This window comes from Panthera uncia, assembly GCF_023721935.1.
Source record: "Panthera uncia isolate 11264 chromosome B2 unlocalized genomic scaffold, Puncia_PCG_1.0 HiC_scaffold_24, whole genome shotgun sequence".
Lineage (NCBI taxonomy): Eukaryota > Metazoa > Chordata > Mammalia > Carnivora > Felidae > Panthera > Panthera uncia.
In genome coordinates, this window is record NW_026057580.1 from 92,216,202 (window position 1) to 92,237,921 (window position 21,720).

Consider the following 21,720-nt stretch of genomic DNA (forward strand, 5'->3'; position numbering starts at 1 on the left):
TTCTAGTTGTGCCCTCCCATGTTGGGAGAGGGAGAGAACTCTCTGGAGCCTCATTTATAAGGGTGCTAATCCCATTCATGATGTTTCCATCGTGATTTAGGCACCTCCCAAAGGCCACATCTCCTAATACCATCCCCTTTGGGAGTTAGAATTTCCACATCTGAATTTTGGCGGGGGGGGGGGGGCGCAGACATTCAAACATTAGCACTACTATATGAAAGGCACCTAGTCATTGCAAGCATGCAAGGATGAATAAGAACTGATCTTTGCTGTGTAGGGGTTTATGGAGTAGGACAAAACATAATCCAGTTCAGTAACTATTTTTTAGTAGCCATCACTGGTTGGGCTATCCATGAAATGGACCCAGCAGGGAAGATTGGCATGCAAAACACGCTGTTGTATGCTCTTGGGATCAACCTCTGTGAAAGGGAGAGGGAGGAAACAGGATTGAGCAGAGGGAGAGATTGATCTGTGATGTCATCCTAACAAAGGCTTCAGGGGACCTCTGGGAGCTGGGATGGCCTTTGAGAGGGAAGGATCATGAGTGGATATGAGTGGCTAGGCCTTCACCTCCCAACATTGATTGGTGGTTGGATACACACCACCCCTGGAAGGAGACATGATTTGAGCTTGTCCATTTCTTTAACTGAGGCATTATCCAAAGAGGGCTGACAGTTAAAGGGTTTTGCCAGCACTACTCCCAGCAGCAAGGAGGGATGGGGCTAAGTCTTCTGTTCCTAAAGGGGGATATGATCAGAGCTTCAAAGTCAGCATCCACCATAGTACCTATCCTTCTGAGGCACCTTGCTAGCCGCTTGGAGACTAAAGAAGTTTATTAATTCACTAAATATTATTGAGTGCCATTATGTCTATGCAACCCTGTTATGCACCAGGGTACAGACCTGAATAAGACCGATATGCCCCCCGCCCATGGTGCTTACAGTCTATGAGCGATTAAACAAGCATTGATCAAACTATCACATAACTAAGTACTAAAATTGTGGTCATCCTTATCAAGGAGACCAGTGGATTTACAGGTGAGTAAACAGAAACTTAGTTTAGACTAAGTTTGAAGGAAACTCTCTCTTAAGGAAGTTATAATCATGACCTGCAAGATAAGAGGGAATTCATTTGGACAAAACTGGGACATGGGGACTCACAGGCTAGTATGAGAGGTAAGAGGATGATCAGTAAAATATATTTTAAAACCCAGTATATAAATCTTACATAGCCACACAGAAAGCAAATGAGCAGTGCCAGTTTCCTTGGTAAAAATCTTGTGCCTATCCAAGTATATCCTTGAACATCCAAGTATATGTTGGTCCCCACTATGTCCTCTGGTGAGTTTTTAAAGCCAAAAACCAAACCAAAACAAAACAAACCCAATGTAGGGTAAGGGGTGAATAAGTCCAAAGCCAAGTGTGAACTGAAGTGGCACTCAGAAGCTAAGGCTGCATTTTATAGGTCAAAACAGGAAATTAATAGCCCAAATAAAATAATTTAAGATGCTAGAACTATGATGTAATGAGAACAGAGAGTGAGTATGCAGCACAAGCTATGCACTTTGGGCTCCTGGCAGGCATTGTGTATTTCCTTCCTTTTTCCTCTAGAGCAGAAAGGTCTGCCAGTTTCCCTTTAAAGGCCACAAACTTTCCAATTATTCTATGAACTATTCTATTCTATTTCCAATTCTAATTATTCTAGGAACTATGGCTAACACTTCCCCACCTTCTCACACTTTACTATCGCCTCTATCCTGCCCCTTACCTACGTTTTCACCACGGCACTTATTACCATCCATATGTGTGTAAATATATATATCTCCAGATATATAAGTACTGAAATGGTGGTAATCATTACCAAAGAGAGCAACGAGGTTATTAGAGCATAGATTCTCACTCTCTTCCACTAGAAAGTAAGCTCCTTATTTTCTTCACTGCTATACCTTGAGAAGCACCTATCACTATACAAATATTTATCGAATAAATATATGAATGACAAAGCAAGCTTGTGAATAGATGTGGGATTAGAACAGATACAGTTAAATTTATGGTTGATTAAGCTATAGTTGGGTCACTGATGAGAATTTAGACCATTTGTTCTTGCCCAGAACACAGCCCCCTTCCAAGGAAGGCTGTCATGCTACATCTAATCCTATCATATCAACCCCTGACTCAAAGGCAATTGTCCATAGACTGCAAAGTCTTTTAGTAGATAGCTTGTCCTGAAGCATTGCCTAAGAGACGCCATATGTAAGATGGTGACTGTGGCAGAAATTGTTCACTAGCTGAGTGCTAATAACGTTTCTCAGGATCCTTCTACCTTTCTGTCTTCTCACAGAGGCTATAAAACTCAATACTCACCTTCCCAACCTTCATGGCAGCTACGTGTAGTCACGTGACACGGTTCTGGTCAATAAGACGTAAGCAGAAGCCTGTGTGTGTGCATGTGAGCATGTGGTGGATGCGAAAGGAGAACTTGCTAGCCTTGACCCTTCTCCAGTCTTCCTGCCTGAACTGTAGACTCATGATACAGTAGTCCTCCTGCAACCGCGAAGCAACATGATTGAGGATAAAAAAGCCAACAGCTAAAAATGGAAGAATAAAAAGAAAGCCTGAGGAGTCAATGTTAGCATCAAGCGGCTGGACCAATGTCTGCAACCACCAACCTCTGGACTCTTGTTTTAGGAAAAAAATAACAAAACCCTATTGATTTAAGGTACTGCCAGTTTGGTTTTCTGTTAGTTGACCTGAAATTTTTTTCGCAATCCTTGTTAGGACACCCTAAATAAATTCTCATTCAGAGAGCTGGAATGTAAACCACAAGAATGGATGGGGTTAAGTGGGAAAGAAAAAAAAAAAAAGAGAGAGCGAGAGAGAAGCAACTGGGACACCTGGGTGGCTCAGAGGGTTGAGCGTCTGACTCTTGGTCTCGGCTCAGGTCATGATCTCATGGTTGGTGAGGTCAAGCCCTGAGTCAGGCTCTTTGCCAACAGCGTGGAGACTGCTTAGGATTCTCTCTCTCTCCCAGTCTCCCTGTCCCTCCCTGTTCCCCGCATGCTCCCTCTCTCTCTCTCTCTCAAAATAAATAAATAAATTTTTTTAAAAAAAAAAGGAAAGAAAGAAAGAAAAGGAAAAAAAAAGAAAAAGAAAGCAGCCAACTCAAGGACAGAAAGTAGAACTTTAAACAATTTTTAAAAAATGCTTATTTTTGAGAGACAGAGTGCAAGCAGGGAGGGACAGAGAGAGAGCGAGACACGGAATCCGAAGCAGGCTCCAGGCTCTGAGCTGTCAGCACAGAGCCCGACGCGGAGCTCAAACTCACGAACTGTGAGATCATGACCTGAGCTGAAGTCAGCCACTTGACTGAGCCACCCAGGCGCCGCAGGAAGTAGAACTTCAGCATACGAAGCAAAGGTGATCTGTCATTGAGGGGGAACAGGAGGCCCCAGTGTTGGGGCTGTAACAGTCTCCAGAAGCTTGCTGGCCCTGCTGTGTACCCTGACCAGTGCTCCTTCCCTGTGGCCCCTGAGGACCGGCGCACTGGTGACTGTTTCCTCTTCTGACTTCCTGGCACATCTTCATCCAAATCCCTGGTCACTAAAGGTAACCTGAGTGTCTCTGTCCGTGGCAACTAAAAAAAGCTCACTTAACCTAATTTCTAGCCATTGTGGTCAGTCTCTTAAAGAACAGCTACCATATTCTTTCAGAAACCGTTTCTCAATGTCAGACAAAACACCGAGCTGCTGGATGACTACTGCTGAAAAAAACCCAAGCGACGTAAAGAAGCTGCAGTTTGTCCCCAGGGCCTCTGACTTCCTCTTTCAGTGCTTCTGCCTCTCTGAGTGCTTCCTCTCACCACACGAATGTCCAGTGCCCTCTTGCTGCTTTTTACTCTTTTATTTTTTTTATTTTTTGAGACAGAGAGGGCTCAAGTGAACGAGGGGCAGAGACAGAGAGAGAGAAAGAGAGAGAAGTGGGGCTCATCCGAAGCGGGGCGCGTGTTTCTCCCAAAGCAGGGCTCAAGGTCACCTGCTGTGGGACTTGAACTCCCGAACTATGAGATCATGACCTGAGCCAAAGTCAGATGCTTAACGACTCCCCATCTTGCTGCTTTTTAGATACCAAGAGTTCTCCTACATTGAGAGTACCTAGAACTGCCCTGGCTCACAAGGCTTCAGCTTAAGGCTTCTCTGTACCTTGATCTTTAACCAACATTTAGGTAAACTGTTTTATAATATGCAGGCACATGCTCTTAGCTGGCTTTGAGTAAAGATGGATAAACAGCTTATAGACATCAGCATTTGGTAACTATTCTAGCGTTGGTACCCTTAGGTATTTTAGCATTATAACATTCCCTAACTAGCAAAACAATGGATTTGCAAGACTGTTGTCTTTTTCTTGAGTCAACATATCATCAGATGTTTTTTAAGAGAGACTGTACAGTGCAATGTGCCCAGTGTGAAGTGTCTTGACACGGGGCTACCTGGCTTCAATGCATCCGTCACTGTTAATTAGCCATGTGACCATGGGCAAGTTGCTTCACCTCTCTGTGCCTCAGTGTTGTTACCTGTAAAGTGGAAATAGAATAGAGTGTACCACACAGAATTATTGTGAAGGTTAAACGAGATCATTATGAACAGTGCTTAGCCCCATGCCTGACAGGTAAGTAGATAAACATTAGCTGTGTATTATTATATGCCAGATACCCTCTGCCATAGGGATGTAAAGAAGAATAAGGTATAATTACTTCTTGGAAGGGACTTACTCTATGAGACAGAGGATTGTAAACAAAAATCATGTTACAGATTTGTCTTGTCATAAAAGTTCCTGTTAGCGGTGTGGGAACACAGCAGGGATGTTCTGTTCAAAGAGCAATCCGGAAATTCCTTCCGAGAGGAGGGGACCTTTGAACTAAACCTTGAATCCAGTTTCTAGTCTCACCTGGGGGTCCTAGCCACCACCGACTAGTGGTGAAGAAAATAAAATAGAAAACTTTATCAACGTGTGGGGGCCAAAATGGGCCGCTTTGGCATGAAAATTATTTTTGAGTTAAAAAGCAATGAAACGCCTCAGGTGCCCGGGTGGCTCAGTTGGTTACGTGTCTTGATATGAGCTCAGGTCACGATCTCACTGTTCGTGAGATGGACCCCCACGTCGGACTCTGTGCTGACAGCGTGGAGCCTGAGCCTGCGGGAGATTCTCTCCTCTCTCTGACCCAACCCCACCCTGCTCTCTCTCAAAATAAATATTAACCAAAAAAATATGAAAAGCCAGGAGATTCGGGAACCGCTCTTTGCTTCCCCACAAGTGCCTACTCGAAGTGAGATGGACCTGCTCCAGGAAGACAGTTCTCCCCGTAGATAATGATGTCATGACATGAGCTAGATTGGCAGACAGGAAGGAACCTCGTAAGGCCTGTTTGATCAAACTCCTCTGTGGCCCAGTTGCTTCTGAGAAGCTGAGCAAACATCTGTTTCCCAACATATGCTCTTTTTCATCTTCCCGTGAATTGAATTCTTTCCCTTTGAAGACCCCTACCCACTTCTCCTTAGTTCAGAATGACATCCATACCTCATCCTGCCTGACTGTCTTTGGAATGTCTATGTCTGTGTGGATTCCTCATATGCCTTAAATTAAAATTAATTTTCTCCTGTTAATCTTCTCATGTCAGCTTGATTCTTAGTCTGGCTGGAAGGACCTTGAAGGGGGCAAGAAATTCTTTCTTCCCAACAGGTATGTACTTTTCCTATCAACTAAAATAAAATGACTGTGTCTTTCATTGATTGCAGTGAACAGTTCAACGTACATTTCAATGGTTGCAAATAATAAATCTGTTAGCATCATCAGCTTGCATTTCCCCTGTTTTTGCCTTTATAGCTCCTGTACCTACAGACCCCCAAATTCTGCACCTCCCCTATGCCCCATTCCTTACTCATTCACATCAGGTGTAAGTACATCAACAGGTTGGTAGAAGATCATAACAAGAATTTGCTTTTTTCTAAATTGAGATAGAGTTGATATATGCTGTCTATCAATTATATCAGTTACAGGTTAATCAACTTTATGTTACAGGTATACAGCATAATGATTCCATATTTGTATATATTGTGAAATAATCACCACAATAAATCTAGCTAGTATCTGTCAGCATACCGAGTTACAGGTTTTTTTCCTTGTAAGAACCTTGAAGATTTACCCTCTCAGCAACTTTTGAATACAGTATTATTAACTATAGTCACTGTGCTGTATATTACATCCCCATGACATTTATTTTATAGCTGGAAGTTTGTACTTTGACTCCCTCCACTCATTTCACTCCTTCTGCCCACCCACCCCCTGCGACTACCAATCTGTTGTCTGCATCTACAAAGAAGCTTGTTTATTAAAATTAAAATATAATGAAGCCAACACTAACCCTTAGGCTACAAGTGGGAGGAACAGTTTAATCATGACCTAACTGGAGACAATAGAATAGTTTTAAAAAATTGCATCAATCTGAGAGGAACAGTAATGATGGAAACAGAAAAAACTGCAGAGTCCTGAGAGGCAAAATGGTTCAGTGTGTCCCCAGCAGAGCCCCAGAGAGAATGTCCATTCCTGGTTATGCTCACATTCAGCCCCTTTGCCAGAGAATACAGGGGTGGGAAAGCAGACTGCCTGGGTTCGAATCCCAGTCCTATGTAGTAGCCCCGTGATCCTGGGGAAGTTATTATACCTCTGTGTGCCTCACTTTCCTCCTCAGGGAAATGTGGATAATAGTGATACTCACCTCAACAGGGCAGATGTGAGAGTTGAGCGAATACATGAGAGGGTAGCACAGGGCCTGGTCCTGAGAGGGCACATGAGAAATTACGGTCCACCTTTCTTTTCCCGGCATCAACTAGTTACCGTTTCCTCCTCTTTTCTCTGGCCCGCAGTCCCAGGGCACCCAGGCGTTGGCGTGTGATGCAGGCAGAACTAGGCCTCCCTGTGGCCATTTTGGGGGTACTTGGCACTGAGCAGGCTGAGAAAGGAGGTAAGGACTGGCCCAAAACGGAATTCCCAGAAGCAGGCCTGGGAGAGTAAGAGATCTGACGACCTAGCCATGCCTCTGGGAAGCAAAAAGGCAAATTAGGAAAATCCGCTTCAGGAAGAGGACAGTTGGTGTCCAGCACAGTTTTTGTACACGTTCTAGGCACAGCGCCTCAGGAAAACTGGAAATCAGAGGAGACATTCAGGAGGTGAATGGGCCCCATGTCTGACTGAGCGAGGATGAAGACAAAGCCCTTGTTGGCAGGGCTCAACCTCACGGGAAACAAGATTTCGAACTTCTCTCTTATTAGTGCCTCAAAATTTTCGGCAACTCCCTAGTTTCATTACAAAATGGCGACCGTAATGATGACTGTATTAAATTTATTTTTATATTTCTTTTAGGGAAAGGGATGAAAATTCAGAAAGAATAATCTGTTGATGGTAAAAATTGTTCTCATCTTCTCTGTGGAAGAATTGCGGGGGTTTTAAATCAGAGCCCAGAAGTTTAAACAGCTACTAGCAATGAATTTCCTTTTTAGAAAGTGTTACATTGTAATCATTACGTCATTATCACTTCAAAAGGTTTGTTCTTTCAACTTTGTGGTTTAAAATGTGTGTGTTAATTTGTCAGCAGTGAAAAGGAGCTGGGGAGTTCGCTGAACTGTAATTGTGGTTTTTAGCGAGAATACTCGCTATGATCCATTTTTAAGTGATGAAGATTTGGATTTAAAAAATCTGTAAACCCAGTCCCTTTTTCAGGTTAGGGAACAAGAAGGAGAAAAAGGCCAGAAGACGTTTTAAGAGTCTAGACTTGCCAATAGCTACCTGTGGCTACCGAGCACTTTTAATGTGCTCGGATTCAGGCACGAATTCTGGATATGGACGACTCAGTACAAAAGGAAAAAGTAAAACATATCATTAATATTTTAAACGTACGGATTACACGCTGAATGATCATGCCTGGAATATAGCGAGTTAAAAAAGGGTTCTCAAAATTAACTATACCTGTTTCTTGGGGCACCTGGGTGGCTCGGTCGGTTAAATGTCCGACTCTTATTTAGGTTCAGGTCATGATCTCACTAGTGAGTTCCTGAATTCGAGCCCTTTGTTGGACTCCACACTGACAATGCAGAGCCCGCTTGGGATTCTCTCTTTCTCCCTCTCTCTCTGCCCCTCCCCCATTCTCTCTCTCTCTCTCAAAATAAATAAATAAACTTAAAAAAATTTACACCTGTTTACTTACACCTTTTCATACTTATTTAAGTATGAAAATTTAAAATCACACACACACACACACACACACACACACACACACACACACACGGCTCACACTAAAATCTACCTGACTAGCAGCGCCTGGGTGATTCAGTTGGTTAAGCGTCTGACTCTTGGTTTGGGCTCAGGTCACAATCTAAGGGTGGGTCCCTGAGATTGAGCCCTGCATCCAGCTCTGTGCTGACATTGCAGATCCTGCTTGGGATTCTCTCTCTCTCTCCCATTCCCTCTGCCCCTCCTCTCTCTCTCTCTCTCTCTCTCTCTCTCTCTCTCTCTCTTTCTCTCTCTCTCAAAATAAATAAAAATAAAACTTAAAAAAAAAGAAAAAGAAAAAATCTACCAGACTAAACACGAAAGTCCTTTATTTCTGTCATTTTCTTTGCATATGTGTGGACACCACGCTGGTCTCAGGCTCTTCTGCTTGGATCCTGCTATCTGCAACTCTTTCCTCACTTCTTACTTTCTGCTTGCTGCTGAGATCTTCCTCAGTCAGCATTTCCCTGCTAGAGACTGACAATGACTCCATCCTGCTAAGTGTAAGGTTTCAGGTCTTCTGCCTGGTCATCCTTTGCATTACCAATAAGCTTTGAAATTAACTCTTGTTGTAGTCCAAACAATAGAATTTGTTGGAAAGGATACCAGGGCATTTCAGGAGGTCCAAAGACTGGGCCTTGGGAAAGGAGGCAGGGATAAGGAGAGCACCATGGGCTAATTCAGGAGAGTTATTTCATTGCTGTCCTGTTCCCATGCTCGTGGTTAAAAAGGCTACCGGTTGGCCTCTGATTTTTACCTATGAGGCTGTTTCAGCTACTGGTAGAATGACACTTGTCACATTCTGATTCTAAAGTGGAGATGTCCAGCTCGGGGGCCCTGGTCTAATACTGTATCTAATATTCCTTTTAATTTTTCACATTGCAGTTGGCCTGACCATACAGGCTGTCTCAATACTCACTGACTGATATCACAGTAGTAACAGGAAATTGTTGTTTGCTTTACCTTTTAGAAAACACTTGTAAATAGCCGTTATATTCCTGAATTCTCACAACTGCAAGCTGTTTATTATCATTCTGTAGACATACCAACAGAAGTGCAGATCAACGAACTGACTTTCCCGAGGTCCCAAGCCAGGTGATTTGGTTGGCTCATCCTGAAGGCTGGGCTCTTGGCCACATGTCTGGGACCCTTTCCACCCTTGCATGCTTCTTGCTACTCTCTTTCCTCAGGAAAACCCCCTTGGCTCTGACCTTGCAGAAAGCGTGTCAGAAGTTGTCAGACATCATCTGCTTTTTATCAAAGGTACTTTGGATGTGGGAGGAGGAAAGTGGTGAGCTGTACTAAATAGATGAGTCATTGTCTCAAGATTGAGGAAGCCAAGATTTGTATCTTGGGGACTTTTCAGGAGGATGGTAAGTTTCTTGACATTAAAAACAAACAAGTGAAGGAAAAGAGGAAAACAGACTTCAGGTTTTTATTTTCCCTTTTTCCTTTTGATGCACATTCTTCTTATTACATTTCTCACCTGCACATTTCTTACTGATCTTAACAATTTCTGTTAAAAATGCCCGGTGTTGTTGTAATTTACTTACTTTCTATAGCATTATAGAAATTGACATTAATTGACAACCTCCGGAGAGGTGTTTGTACATATGCTTTACAAGGCAGTCTTTCTTTCTTTTTCTTTCTTTCTTTCTTTCTTTCTTTCTTTCTTTCTTTCTTTCTTTTAATTTGAGAGAGAGAGAGAGAGAGAGAGAGAGGAAGCATGCACCTGCTGGGGAGAGAAGCAGTGGGGGAGAGAGAGAGAGAGAGAGAGAGAGAGAGAGAGAGAATGTTAAGCAGCCTCCACGTTCAGCCTGATTTCACGACCCTGGGATTATGACCTGAGCCGCAATCAAGAGTCAGATGCTCAACCGACTGAGCCACTCAGGTGCCCCACAAGGCAGTCTTTCAACTCTTTTCCTACTAACATTCAGGTCTGCGCTTAATTGAACAAGCCTCGCTGAGGTTTATCACATTTTTCTTCCTTTTCTGCTTGGCTGTTCTGATTCTTCTCAAATACTCCACCCATTTGCAAGAAAGCATTCTGGTCGGTGTCCTTATCCTGGCCAGGAAGGAAAGAACAATGAATCTTCTCAGCAGGAGACACTTGTGGATGAGTCACAGTCATAGCGTAACTTTTTTCTGCGCATGTATTCTCCTTAAACATTCCCTTGCCAGCCTTTAAAAGTTTTGGGGGATATTTAGTATTATCTGTGAGAATCTGGAGAACTAGTTAGTATTAAGGTCTTGTTGGATAGAAGCTCGATAGGAGCAGTAGATAGAGGCAGCGTCCCAAGTCCTTGAAGGGAACAACAGAGATAAGCTGGAAGCAAGGAGAGTGATAAATAGATTACACATTACAAGCCAGAGGACACAACATCCTGACCCTGTGGCTTCTAAGACCTTCAGCCTGACAGACCTAGAGTCACTCTCTAGAGACCTAGAGAGTGCATATACACTCTCCTCTTCCACCTCTGCCCCAGGGTTACACCTAGACTCATTATATACATTGGCATTGCAGGCACAGTCACCCCTCCCCCCACATTGAGGAAGGCTGCCGTGATGGTTCTGGTACAAAAGTTCTAGAGTCAAAAACTCCCCCTCCCAACCTGTGGCAGGAGTCTCCCAAATGGTTGGAAGCAGCCTCTGTTAGAGACCACCCCACTGTCCCATCTCCTTCCAGCCCAGAGAGACCCAATAATATCCAATCCCAAAACACCTGTTCCACCTGGAACCTACTTGTTCTCCCACCATGAGAGTGCACTTTCGTTTTAATAAACTGCTTTGTGCTACTTTCCTTCTGCCTGGGTTTATTCAAGTGCAGATCCCCACGTAAGTCTCGTGGGAAATACAAGGGCCAAGACCTCCATTCACACAGTGCAGACCTCACCCCTGACATTCTGAACCGTTATTTTACTTGGTTGCTTGCTGTAGTGGGATGAATTAAGTTCCGTATTGGGAAACCAGAGTAATTGGACGATGAATGTTATGTTCGAGTATAGTTTTATGAAGGTTTCTAGGCTCTTTAAAATATCCAATTTTGCCTCCTTCTGGAAGAGAACTATAATATTTTTACTTCAAAAAACTTTTAGGGGCATCTGGGTGGTTCAGTGGGTTGAGCATCTGACTCTGGATTTCAGCCCAGGTCATGACCCCATGGTTCATGAGATTGAGCCCCGAATCGGGCTCTGTGCTGACAACAATGGAGCATGCTTGGGATTCTCTCTTGTCCTCTCTCTCTGCCCTCCCCTGCTCGTTCTCTATCTCTCTCTCAAAATAAATAAAAATAAACTTAAGATATTTTAATGAATTGTACACAAAGAAAAGCATACATAAGAAAATATTATTCATTTTCAAAACCTGAGTATACTAAGTAACCACCACCCAGAAGAAACAGAACATTATAGCACCCTAGAATTCTTCCTATTGCTCCCTGCCTGAAAGAGAAAGGAAAAAAAAAAAGGTTTAGAAATGAGCTTAGAAACGGTAGCTTCCAAGATATGCAAGGCTGTATCATTATAGAGTAAGTCTTTGGTTAAAAATGGTGTTCACTTCCCCTGATTCACTTATCTTTCAGATGTTTTAGGTATCTTGGAATTTCTAAATGCTCAATCTTGGAATCACTTGTTATTATCAGCCTTAATCTTAAAATGTCAGCTACAGATGGTCACTGTAAAGTCTAGCCACCTCTGTTCCTTGGCAGTTACTAAGTCTCCTATGCCAAACCCCTTCATGAAGTCTCTGGGTCTCAATTTTCCCTCTCTTTAGCCAAGACAAACCACTGTCCCGACTTGGGACGCCAGAGATGAGTTGCCTGTGTTTGTACTTCACATGAATGGAATTGGATTGTATGTACTCTTTTGTGTCTAGGTTCTTTCACTAACCATCAATCATTTTATAAGCCCACTTCGGATCCTCTGTCCCTCTCTGTCTCCCTGCCCCTCACCGTGCATGCTCACTCTCTCTCTCTCTCTCTCAAAAATGAATAAGCATTTAAGAAACAAAAGTTTTTTGATTTTTTTTCAGTACATTCTCATGTAGAAAGCCTAAAATGTACAAAGATGCATAAAGAACCAAAAAAATAATATGCATAATCTCACCATCTATAGAGAACTACTATTAATTAAGACTTTCGTGTATTTTTTCCAATCCTCTTTGTATGAATTTTTTTTTAAAGATTATTTATTTTGAGACAGAGAAAGTGTGCAAGTGGGGGAGGGGCAGAGAGAAAAGGGGACAGAGGGTCTGAAGTGGGTTCTGCACTGACAGCAGAGAGCCCGATGTGAGGCTCAAATCCCTGAAGTCAGATGCCTAACCTGAGCCACCCAGGCACCTGTATGAAATGTTTTACAAATTTACATAGCGAGGATGAGCTGAGTAGTCAACTTTGAATTTTTCCTTCTTTGGGCTTAATATTGTATTTTAACATTTTCTTTTTCGTTAAATATTCTTCATAAATATCATTTTTTTTTGGAGCAGCAGGCAAAAGTCTATTGGAGTATAAGATTAGAAAGGAAGAATAGTAGGAAAGCTCTCATTGCAGAGAGGGGACATTCGGAAGTGAATGCCCCATGAATATCATATTTAAAAACTGGATATTCTCATTTCATAAATGAACCATCACGTACTTACTCATTCTTCTGAGGGAATCTTTACATTTTTAATTGCCAAACAGTTAGTTTTTTAATACATAAATCTTTTCCTGCACTTCTGATTACAGGGAGGTATCTAGATGTAACGTTACCTGCCAAACCATCTGAATGCCTTAGGTATGCTCGATAATTATTTCCCAAAATATTTCAGGAGTATTATACCAGTTTATACTCCTAGTAGCAACGTATGAAAGCGTCTCTGCTGTGTATCCTTATTAGCATTGCTTCTTGTGTCATCAAGAAAGGTTTCTGGGGGCACATGGGGGGCTTGCTCAGCTAAGCATCCAACTCTGGGTTTTGGCTCAGGTCATGATCTCACGGTTTGTGAGTTTGAGCCCTGCGTTGGGTTCTGTGCTGATAGCGCAGAGTCTGCTTGGGATTCTCTCTCCCTCTCTCTGTGTCCCTCCCCTACTCACGCTCTCTCTCTCTCTCTCTCTCTCTCACACGCTCTTTCTCTCAGAGTAAATATATAAACTTTAAATTAATAAACTTTAAATATATAAACTTTAAAAAAAATAAAAAAGAGGGGCACCTGGGTGTGTCAGTCGATCGAGCAACCAACTCTTGATTTTGGCTCCGGTCATGATCTCAGTTTGTGAGTTCTAGCCCCATGTCAGGCTGTGTGCTGACAGTGTGGCACCTGCTTGGGATTCTCTCTCTCTCTGCTTCTCTCTGTCCCTCCCCTACTCACGCTCTCTCTCCCTCTCTCAAAATAAATAAAGTTAAAAAGTTTAAGAAAAAACATTTAAAAAAAGAAAAAAAGGAAAGGTTTCTGGTTTAATGGGAAAAAAAGTTGAATCCGATCAACCTTCAAGTGAGGTTGAATATTGTCTCACATGTGTTCTTGCCATCTGTATTTTTTCCATTGCAAAATCAATTCATTTCCTTTGTCCCGTTGCATGATTTGTTAACCGTGATTTATCTGTTTGTATTATTTCTCACTACTTCATCTCAGAAAGGAGGGGGTTTCTGTCTCCACTTAGAGACTGGGGGGAAGGGTTTGGCCTAGGAGACAATGAGTAACTCCCCAGGGACAGAGGTGGCTAAACTTCAAAGTGACAATCTTTGAAGTGGTTGTCAGTGGTTGACATTGAAAGACTAAGACTGGTAATAACAAGTGATTCTAAGATTGAGCATTGAAAAATTCCAAGATATCCGAGAGAAGTGATATCCTTCCTTCCCTCCTCCCTCTCTCCCTCCCTCCCTCCTTCTTTCCCTCTCTCCCTCTCTCTTCCTTCCTTTTTCCCTTCCTTCCTATATATACTTATTATGTGCAAATTACTGTTCTGGCTGCTAGGGATAAAGCAAATAAAACAAAGTACATGCCCCCATGGAACGTTCTTTCTAAAATGAGGTTGATTGAAGTATCATTCACATGCTGTAAAATCTGCCATTTTCAGGAGTACAGTTCTATGATTTTGACGAACCTATAAAATTATGTAACTGCCACGACAATCCAGGTATAGTATATTTTCCATCACCAAAATCAAAAGCCCCTTTATACTCATACCCTCTATCCACCCCTAGCCCTTCATAAGCACTGATCTGGTTTTTGTCTCTATAATTTAGCCTCTTCCTGAATGCCATATAAATGCAATCATTTACTATGTAGCATTTTGTGTCTGGCTTTTTTTCACGTAGCATAATGCTTTTGAGATTCATCCATGTTGTTGCATCCATCAGGCATTTGTTCTTTTTATTCCTGAGTAGGATTCCATTTCATGGATGCACAAGACATTTATCTGTTCACCGTTTGATGGTCATTTATGTTGTTTCCAGTTTGGGTTTATTATGGCTAAAGCTGCTGGAAACATTCACTGACAGGTTATTTTGTGTGCACGCAGGTTTTAGTTTCTTTTGGGTAAGTACCTAAGAATGGGAGCATGAGGACATACAGCATTTGTTTAACTTTATAAGAAACTGCCAAACTAGTTTTCAAGTTGGCCAAACTCTTTTGCATTCCCACTAGTGGTAAATGAGAGTTCCTTTCTTTGTTTGTTTAATTTTACTGTAACCATTCTAATAGGTGTGTGAGCTTATATTTTATTGGAAAGCACCAATCTTTTGCCCAGTTCATCAGTGTGGTATTTCTCAATCTCCCATATTTCTTCTTAGATTGGAAGAGGTGGAATCAGTCCATCGGGTTATGACAAATAGAGGACCCCAACCATTCTGATTGATGGTTCTCATTGTGGATTCTCTTCTGTGAAATTTAGGCAGAACTTTGCTGTTCACAAACACTTAGGGTTGGGTATGCTATGTTTTAGGAGGGCATACTCATGCACTGAGCTGGGGAAGTAGGTGAGAAAAGCCTCTTAGTATGTTTCTGCTGATAACCAAAGGGCCTAGGGAATCCCTGAGAAAAGCTTTGTTCTAGGGTGACTAATCAGGATGCATTGCTGGTGAGGAGACTAGAAACCAGGAGACAGTTTAGGAGGGTGCGTGGGAATCCAGTCCTGAGCGAACAGAGATCAGAACTAGGTTGTAGTATTGGTAAAGGCTGAATATGACTAAAGCCAAACCAAACCACAACAACAAAAAACGCACAAAAAAATGATTAGGGATGGATATGATAAAAGGATAATCTAAATTAGTAGCTGAATATTGGTGTGAGGGCAAATAAATGAGTTGGAGTGCTTGGAGTTTTACATTTAAGTGATAAGGGGAAGGATCCCAATAGCAAAGTGGAATAGCATTTCACAAAGTCTCCGTCTTGCTAAATCCAATAGTCAGGCAGTTCTCCAGATGCATTTTACTGACTTCTCAGCAAAATAGACATGCGCCAATGGACACATCAGATGCTTTTTTTGTTCTTTTCTTAACCTTAGGATACTCCTCCCTCTTAAATCTTCTGTAACATTGCCTGCTCCTTTGCTTCTCCTTTGTTGGTTCCTCCTCATCCCCTCCACCTCTCAAGTTTTGTGTCCTTAGCCTGAACCTTTTCCTTGGCCTTGACTTGCATATTTACTTACTGAATACCTCTGCTCTGGTGTTTAGTAGGTACCTCAAACTTAGCATATCCACTGCCAGTCTCCTGGTCTTCATAATCCCATACCCATGTCTCCTACACTTGTCCTCTTTTATTCCAAATGCTCAGGCCCCAAATCATGAGATCAGTCTTGACTTCTCTTCCTCTCAGATCTACGTCATACTCATTAGCATATGTTTTTGGCTTTCCTATGCTCAGAACCTGACCATTTCTATCTGCTTCTATTGCTACCATCATGGGCTGAGTCACCAACTCTAGAAGCTTTATTTTTCTCACCTGTAGAAAGGGGATAATAATTACTAATGATGATGATAATAATAATAATAATAATATCTTTTTCATAGAATTGTATGAAGAATAAATGAGATAACCCCTGTAGTATAGTATAGCATCTTGTACCTAGTAAATTAAAGTTATTTATTATTTCTATCACTGATAGAAAGAGGTCTTCCTTATCAAAAAAAGCTATGTAAAGTTACATTTCAAAAAGATTTTCCCTATTCCATAGTCCCAAAGTTGGATCTATTATTTTTTAGTTGCTCCTTTTAAGGATGTGACTGTTTATTCTGTAATTGTGGTTTGTTTAAGGGGAAGTTGCACAACGTACTTTATTTGTGCTGACCATTTAAGAAATTTCTAAGTTGTTACGAGGAGTCAAACATTATATCTGAATAACCTAAAACATGGCTTAAAAACAGGAATTTCTGGGCGTTGAGAAGAGTTAGCATGTTTCTGAATTGTTGAGCTGTTCTTTTTGTTTAGAATAGAATAAGAAATTCTTTGGGTTGGCACCCCATTCCTCTGATTTCAGACACTAGAACACGCAATATTTCTTGTCTCCCTTGCCTCTAAATTGAGACCTCTAATCCTTGCACTGCACGATCCTTTATTAAAAATTAGAGAATGATTTTGTTATCTTTTATTTGATAGAAAGACCTATATAGGGAGAACTTTTTTTTAAATTAGCTATTGTTATCAAGAAAGAGAGACTATAAATGCTCTTATTCAAACTTCCTTAACCATTTCATTTCAGAAGATATGAGGTGTAGAGTTTGGAAAGATGTCCAACATAAATTTTCTGTTAGCTACTAAAAAAGTCTTTATTGACTTATTCTAGGATATGGGGTATGTTTCTCGTCATGATTTAAAAAAAAAAAAAAAGACGGGACACCTGGGTGGCTCTGTCGGTTGAGTATCCAACTTCGGCTCAGGTCATGATCTCACCATTCTGAGTTCGAGCCCCGCACCAGGCTCTGTGCTGACAGCTCAGGGCCTGGAGCCTGCTTCAGATTCTGTGTCTCCCTCTCTGTCTCTGCCCCTCCCTCGCTCATGCTCTGTCTCTCACAAAAATAAATAAACATTAGGAAAAAAAATTTTTTAAAAATGTTCACTACCTCAACCTTTTTCTTGGTAATCCTTGTGAAAATTGACTGCCTTTAGAAGAGGCTGATCAAAATGTGGGACACAAACTAGATACTAACAGTGATGCTAAGTGGCAATGAAAAGAGCTCCACATGTCCCTGGAGATGAGAGAGTGGGACTGTCTTAAAGTCTTAAAGTCTTAAAAAGCCTGGTATGCACGGTCAAATATTTGAGGGAACACATCACAGAACTATGTTGATTTCTTGGAAGTTCTTTTGACATGTGGACTTTCTTGAGTGGCTGTGATAATTGCTATCACTATGTGTTGGCTAAAATTTACCAGCTCGGTGTTGGGAATGTATATTGAGAGGAAGCTATGCCAGAACCCACTGTGCTTTGGTTTAAGGTCCAAACAGTCACCATATTCGAGCTATGATTCAGATAAGAGCTCTGCCTTTTTCTTGTTATACGTGTCTAAGGAAATCATAAAGCTTTAAGCATGAACACAGCTATTTAATTTCTATGATCAAAAAACATAATTAGAAGAAAAATCAAAGAAATATGAATAATTAAATAAAATTAACATTTTCTTCCCTGTTTCATAAATACTGGTTTTTCATTCATTCTTCATGGAAAAAAAAACTTTTGAAATTTCTTTCTAAATCCAAAGACTTTATGCCCCCAACTCTCACATGTTATGCAATTTCAGGCTTTGAGAATTCTACCCAATCCTTGAGGCAAAATCCCTAACATTTTTCTTACAACGTTCTGACTGCTGAAGATTAAAATTCTTGCCTGTTTTTTCAGCCCTCCCTCAAAGCTGACTTCTAAGGTAATTCTCAGAGGTTCTCATTCCCTCTTATGGAAACTTCTGTTTCTCTTTGTTCCATAGGGAAGTAAAAGAGAGATTGTATCTGCCTATGAAAAGCTTTAAAGTTGCCTGGATAAAATCTTATTGATAATGTCTAATCAGGAAATACTTTCTCTTTTCTCTTAACCTCAGCCTCTGCTTTATTGTTTTCCTAATGTACATTGAATAGTCTCTCCAGCCACATCTCTCAGAGGTTAAATTTGAAAACATAGGTAAATTTAAGCACGACTTTTTATAAACAGCAATATTTGAAAACATATATAAGGGATATCACCATATTGGCCTATTTTATCACATAAAGGCAGATGCAGTATTCCACATTTTGCTTGAGTATTTATTATCTTTCTCCCTTCCAGTTTTGTCTCTTTTGTTAACTTCCATATTCTCACCACCTAGAGTAGTACCTGATACCTAAAACACAATACAAAATAATTGAGTGAGTGAATTAATATCTTTTCCTTCCTTTGTACCTTCTAAAGATATTAATGGCCATACCATATTGTATTACGTTTAAAAGATGGGTTTTAACGAGAGGTAAGACGTTCCAAATAAGAGACCTATATACTTTAACTATTGCTAACAAAAAGACACAATTATGTGATAGATGCATCTTATGTTCTGAGAATTCCACACAGGAAAACTTAAGAAGGTATATTTATTTTATATGTCATACAAATGTAACATTTAGTCACAAAAAATAAATTTGTACAAGAGTTAGAAATTCTGGGCTCTAGGACCAGCTCTCTCCTTAATTATGTCTCGTACCGTGAGCAAATTTACTTTTACTTTTCTGGACTTAGACCCATTAACAGTGTCCGCCAGACTATTAAATATCTCCATTATCTTCACTTTGTCATGTTCTTATTGAACCCTGGTGAATGCATCTATGTGTCTCCCCATGCACCACATTATATTGAAGAGATCTACTTATGCATGTTCTTCCCACAAGATTTAAGAAACTTGGACTCTACCCTATAAAAATAATAGCTACTACTTTTTAGTACTTTTAAGTGTCCTATCCTACTAATTGAATATTTTTTAAATGTTTATTTTTGAGAGAGAGCGTGAGTGGGGCAGAGGCAGAGAGAGGGGGGACAGAGGATCTGAAGAAGGTTCCTTGCTGACAGCAGTGAGCCCGATGGGGGGTTCAAATCCATGAACCGTTTGATCATGACCTGAGCTGAAGTTGGATGCTCAACCCATTGAGCCACCCCGGCGCCCCTGCCTAATTGAATATTTTTAAGAGAGCCATTAAATAGGTATATCTAACTCCATTTTATAGAAGAAAAATGTTTAAAACTTTGAGAACTTAATCAACATGCCCCAGATCTGTAAACATCTGGGATTCCAACCTCTACTTTGACACCAAGGTCTCTGTTCTTCCTTACCTTACACTAGACCCTACTGCCTCTGTAAAAGACGCTGAATACCTACCAAGTGCCAAATACTAATATATTGACTGTAATCCTGAAAACAACCTTGCACAGTAGATAATGATTATCCTCAGCCTACATCATATAGATCAGATAACTGATGCTTAGAGTTGAGAAGTAGTCTCCTCCTCAACCATGCAACTAGTAAATTCTGAGAAGTCTAATACTTCTTTCTGCAAATTATCATATTTGATATTTATATTTTTCTTCATCCTCTACCCACTCATGTTCCGTTTGCTTTTAGCCAGCACTTTAGCTGGTTGGAATTCTTTGTATGGTTGAATGATTTTATTTGGTTGAGTTTTTTGTTTTTTGTTGTTTTTTTTTTTTACCATTGTTCCTAAAGGGTCTGAGCCCTTAGTGGTTCTACCTCTATTGAGCTATTCTGGTCTTTCACAAAATTTGTCACTGAATAGGAAAATCCTGACAGTTGTTCCGTGCCCCCAAATAATTTGCTGGGGTTGAGTTGAGTTGATGTGCTCCAGGAAGGAGACCACATTTGTAAAAATACCTTAACTTAGAGTCATCCCGTATGTGATCACATTTATGGTAATTAACAGTCATTCTCTAGGACCCATGTATCTCTGTTACAAGCCAGGCAAGTGAATCAAGTGGGAATATCACAGTAGTCACATTCCAACCCCAACATTTTCCAAGTGTTTCATGGTGGGTGATCTCTGTAATTTCCTTAAGGGCATGTTATTGTTTTCAGTTGCTATTTTGGAAGGAAGAGGCAGAGGGGTTCCCACTTAGTTTAGTCTTTTCTACCATAATATACCTTATTCCATGGTCATTGAGTTGATTACAAAGTTTGGTCAAAAGTTGGTCAAAGAGTTGATTACAGCTCTTTCAACTATGTACTCATGAACTGGAGAAGCAGTCAGTTTCACAGACAAATTCAGGCCAAGACTTCATTTTCATCTCCCTCTTTGACCTCTTCCATAGACGGTCCAGAGAAGGATTCTGGTTCCACGGTGATTGGGATCTGCTCAGATCCAATCTAATAATGGACTCCATTTTCACACTGAAGGAACTCTGTCCCTATAACTGGCTCAGATCTGGGACCCGGATGTGAGACCATGATTCTTAATTGTAGCAGCTCAAGTTAGGCTCACTAGTCCCAAAGTTCGTTTTTGTTTTTTTTTTTAAACACATAAATATAAATGTAGTTACATATATCCTGCAGATGATATCTTGCTGATTGCGTATAGGTCAGTTTCTGAAATTTATTTAAATAATATTGTGCTAGTGATCTTTATTCCTTACATTTAAAACTCAATATTCCATTTCCCTTCTCACTGTAGCATGACATTCATAACAGAAGCATCCCAGATTTTACTCATCTGTTCCCTCAGTATTGGGCATCTGTGATGCTTTTAATTTTCTGCTCTGCAGAGCTGCTTCTGTGTGCAGGCCCCGTGTCTGTGGATCTGTGTGGGGGCTCCTCTAGGGCTACGGCCAGGAGTAGGATTGCCTGTTCAGGGGCCTGCTGAGTACTGCCGTGTGCTCTCCTGGACAGCTATAACACTGCGTTTCCACCTGTGAGGCATAATCATTCCCGTTTTCCTCTGTTTTTACTAAAACTTAACATTTTCTGATTACCTGAAAGCTTGATCTTCTTTAGTTTACATGTCTGCAAGGAATAGTAGGGTTGGGCATCTACATACTTGTTAGCCTCGTATGTCCCCTTCTGTAAATTACATCATATCCTTTGTTCTTATTTTGTTTCTTGTCTTTTGCTGATCTTCACAGATTTCTTCTCTGTCCTAGACATAACTCCCTTTTAGACGTTAGACATCACAATTTTTTTCTTCTTTTCTATCACCAATGACTTTATCTTGCCTGTGGTACTCTTTGTTGGAAAAAAAATCCTTAATTTTGACATAAGTTTATCAATTTTTTATTTTACCTTATGACTTATAGTATGTGGGTCTCATTTGAAATGTTTCTTCTGAATTTATTGTTATTTTAGGGCGCCTGGGTGGCTCAGTTGGTTAAACATCTGGCTCTTGACTTTGGCTCAGGTCTTGATCTCATGGTATGTGGGTTTGAGTCTCATATTAGGCTTTAGTGCTGGCAGTGCAGATCC